Genomic DNA, 4,899 nt, shown 5'->3' with positions numbered 1-4,899 from the left:
ACCACTCTGCATTTAATCATTGGTGAATGATCTCTGCTCTCTTCCACAGCATGTCTTTTTCCTGATTCTCTCCCCTCAGCCCCAACCAGTCCCAGCAGAAGACTGCCCCTCCCTGAGCCTGGTTCTGCTGGAGGTTTCTTCCTGTTAAAAGGGAGTTTTTCCTTCCCACTGTCGCCAAGTGCTTGCTCACAGGGGGTCGTTTTGACCATTGAGGTTTTTCTGTAATTATTGTATGGCTTTTGCCTTACAATATAAAGCGCCTTGAGGCAACTGTTTGTTGTGATTTGGCGCTATATAAATAAAATTGATTTGGTTTGATTTATGAGCCCACAGCCAATTTGACCATTTTGGTCATAGCAGCAGGGAAGGAAATCCACCAGTTTGTATTATTTAAAGGAGTCGTGTTGTACAGCCCATGTTTCATCTGGCTGTGGCAGATTGATGGTGACTTTTGGGAGGTGGGGACTGACCTGTTGTTTGGGTAGGTCATCAGAATCCAGGAGCCAAGGTGATTTCTGAGTGTGGTTGCAAACCCTTCTGGTAAGTTAGCAAAGGTGGAAGTGAGAGTTCTCCACTGTTAGTAGAACAAGGTAACACCCCCCCCCCCCCAACCCCACCAAACTTTATTGAACCGTGAACAGCAAAGGCAAACTTTTAATCTTCAGAAGTTTACAGTACAAACAACTGGGTAAATAAGTCCTATAGAAATGTAATATTATCACCAGTAATATATTATGGTGACCAGAAGAGGCGCTCACTCTGAATTAGGCTGTTTAAGCACAAAAACTCATGGGACTTTCAAATTGTAATGGAGTGCATTTGTAATCAGCATGTTATCTATAAATCAGAACATAAATGGAAAAAAAGTTGAACATTTTACATTTGGATAAAGCAGAGCAAATCAAGTGAATAAAATTGTGTAATGTAGACAAAAATATATAGAGAAAAATATATGAGATGCTTCTGTGTGCGGCCAAAACAACATCACGACAGTGGGGTTTTTGTTTGTTTGTTGTCTTTTTAAATAAAGCTTGTAATGCTAGAGCTCTCTGCAGACATACATGTGTCAGCTGCAGTAAAGGCTTATTCTACACACAGGTGTTGTTTGGGCTCTCTCTCTCTCTCTCTCTCTCTCTCTCTCGCTCTCTCTCTCGCTCTCTCTCTCTCTCTCTCTCTCTCTCTCTCTCTCTCTCTCTCTCTCTCCTCTCTCTCTCTCTCTCTGAGAGAGGGAAAGAGAGAAAACAAACATTTGTTGTTCTGGAACATTTCCACTCAGGTCAATAAACTCCTGGATGTAAAAAAAAAAAAACAGAGTGTGATCCATCTCTGCTCTCTGTGTTCTGGTATTTTCGGTTCACCTCTGGGCTGCAAGAACTCTCTTGTGTAATAGCAAATCTGTTTTTCCGCCATAAAGCATTTTGCTCTTAGCAGCCCAACTTCCATACGTTGGAAGCCTACACAGGAGGTGTCCCTGTGTAATCAAGATCAGGGGTGTCATGTACAAAGATTTGCATGCATTTCCTACTGAAACATGATGTATGCCAAAATCCAGAAACTGGAGTAAGCATGAAAACATTCAGATGTATCAAAGTGTGCATACGCATGGATCCAAGCATACTCCATTTGCACATCCCAGTCAATGTACAATTGAGCACACATGCACATGCACCAAGCTCCTCCCTTTCCATGCCCCTATATAAGTATGCAAATTCATGTAATTTGTCTTTCATTACTTTGTCACTGCATATACTAGGCCTCCTGGCCCATATTCTGAATTCTTAGATGAATTTGGTGCAATCATCTTGAACTTGTCAACTAGTGCAGATACTATTCTGATCATTGGTGACTTTAATGTTCATATAGATAAGCCTTCTGATCCCCTCTGCAAATCATTTATGGAAATTATGGATGCATTAGGATTTCGGCAATGCATTCAGAACTTGACACACATTAGTGGAAATACCCTGGATTTGGTTCTTGCACGTGGTATTGCTGTCACAAATATTGACATCATGCCTCTTACATCAGTGGTCTCTGATCACTCACTTATTAAGTTTACACTTTTGCTGCCATGTTTAGTGGAACAACAACCTTATATATCACTACGGCGATGCATCAACTCCTCAACTAAGACTGAACTCGAAGCAAGATTGCTTGATGCCGTAGCTTCACAATTGGCAAATACCCAATCAGTAGACAGTCTTGTGGATAGTTTAAACGCAGTGCTCAAAGCTACACTTGACATGATTGCACCACCTTTGTTAAAACCGCGTTCCCCCAAATCACAGTCACCTTGGTTCAATGATTACCTGCGTGACCTCAAGCATAAGGCTACAGGTCAAGAACGGAAATGGCGTAGTTCAAAATTAGACATATTCCACCTTGCGTGGTGTGATGCTATCTTAGACTATAAGCATGCATTACTGGCTACAATGTGGACCTATTACTCTGATTTGATCAACAAAAACAAGCATAACTCAAAGCTGTTGTTCGACACGGTGGCTTTCTGCCCAGCCTGGAAGACACTGCCAGCTCTCGCTACCTCAGCAGAGCTGCCAGCATCAGCAAAGACACATCCCACCCCAGCAACCACCTGTTTGACCTACTACCCTCCGGCCGACGATATAGGTCAATCAAAACTAGGACAAACAGCTCAGGGACAGCTTTCTTCCCAGAGCGATCACTGCACTGAACAATAACAAATCACTCTAATCCGCACCTTTCAAGTTTCTTGTGCAATATTTGTAAACCATGTGCAATTTTCCAGTGCAATATGATTCCACAGTTGTATATAATTCTCGTTTTACATTTTACTTGGTCCACATTTTATTTTATTTTACCTTATGTTTATATTAGTTGTACATATACTCTGAATAATTTACCGTTAAATTTCACTATCCTTATTTGGCTAAAAATTACTTGCACCACGGAAGCACCTTTTTGGAGTTGCGCTCAAATCTCGTTGTAATGCAAATTATAATGACAATAAAGGTGATTTTGATTCTGATTCTCTGGCAACACTTATTCATGGACAACAACCTGTAGTTCGCTCTCCTTTTACAGCACAAGATTTCCTGGAAGAAGAAAATAGAAGACATTAGGTTAAACATATCCCAGCATGCCTTAACCCAGCCACTACACCCTACTATTGAGGTGGGTGCCATTATTGAGGTATTACCTAGATTTACAGAATTTGAGAGTATCTCACTAGGCGTGCTGACGAAACTCGTAACGTCAACAAAAAGCACAACCTGATCATATACCAATAAAACTGTTAAGGACCTGTGGCCCACTCTTGGGCCAACTGTGCTGGAAATTGTCAATCTTTCTTTAACTTCTGGATCTGTTCCTAAATGTTTTAAATCTGCAGTGATTAAACCATTACTTAAGAAACCTAATCTTGACCCTAGTGTATTGAAAAACTATTGGCTGATATCAAATCTATAATTTTGCTCTAAAATTCTGGAAAAAATGGTGTCACGGCAGCTCGTGGACTATCTTACTGAGAATAATCTCTTTGAGCCACTGCAGTCTGCTTTTAGAAAATATCATTTCACAGAGACGGCTCTCACTAAGTGGTGAATGATCTTCTGCTTGCAATGGATTCGGACACCACTATGGTTCTTGTGCTGTTATATGTCAGTGCTGCATTTGATACCGTGGATCATCATATTCTACTTGATAGGCTGGAAAATCATTTTGGGATTACTGGGAGTGCCCTTGCGTGGTTGACGTCATACTTGACCAGTCGTTCTCATTGTGTTTTGTGCAGTAACTCTACCTCTAACCTTAGTGACATGAAATTTGGGGTTCCACAGGGGTCCGTCTTAGGTCCCCTGCTTTTCTCCCTTTATATAGCACCCTTTGGGCACATATTGCAGCGCTTTGGGATTATCTTTCACTGCTATGCTGATGATACTCAGTTATACATGCAGATAACTGCTGGTAATCTCATCCACATAAAATCCTTAGAAGATTGCCTTGCATCAGTGAGAAGTTGGATATCTAGAAACTTCCTACTTTTAACCCTCTGGGGTCCGAGGGCTTTTTTTTGGACAGTTCACTCGCCTGGCATAAATGTTTTATTCTTGCTGTTAAAAGCTCTCCCTGCATCCCACAATCAAGTTTTATGTGCTTTCATAATATATATGCTTTTGTTGTGTTTTATAAGTGTAATAAAGGTTTACAATAAAAAATAAGAAAGAAAAAAGTGAAGCGGAAAATAATTTTCCACACACATTTATTCAAAACACACAGAAAACTATAATAAACAACTGTTTTGACACTTTATAAAGGTAATTTGAGGTCTTGTGTGAAAGACTGTACAACGAAAAGGTTCAAACAATAAACACAAATGCACATTTTGAACAATATATACAAAATGGTCGAAAATTGGAGCAGCCAGGGGGCTATTCAAATGGGCCAACTAGTAACATATCACTCCTGAAAACGATCTTTGGCTTTTCACGTGAGGTAAATCTGCCCTACGATTAGATTTAGGAAAACCATGTGACGGTGAACCAGTTCCGATTGGACACTCACATTGCGCATGTCATCACACAGCTTCTATGAGGAGTACAAAGATGGCCGATGGCTGGCTTGAAAGTCCGTGGAGTTAACATTTCAGCAAAAAAAGTATGTTTCTATCTCATATCATTAAAAAGTTATTTATAATTTAGTAAAGCTTGGTCTTAGCCGTCGTATACAACAGCGTCGGCCCCAGAGGGTTAAGCTCTGATAAGACTGAAATGATGGTTCGTGGTCCAGTGAGATATCGGCATCAATTTGACCAGTTAACACTTAGCCTAGACTCGTGTGTCATACATCACACTGACAAAGTGAGGAATCTTGGGGTAATCTTTGATCCTACATTGTCCTTTGACCTCCACATTAGAAATT

Source organism: Thalassophryne amazonica, chromosome 14 (assembly GCF_902500255.1).
Source record: "Thalassophryne amazonica chromosome 14, fThaAma1.1, whole genome shotgun sequence".
Lineage (NCBI taxonomy): Eukaryota > Metazoa > Chordata > Actinopteri > Batrachoidiformes > Batrachoididae > Thalassophryne > Thalassophryne amazonica.
Note: the sequence above shows the minus strand (reverse complement) of the source record.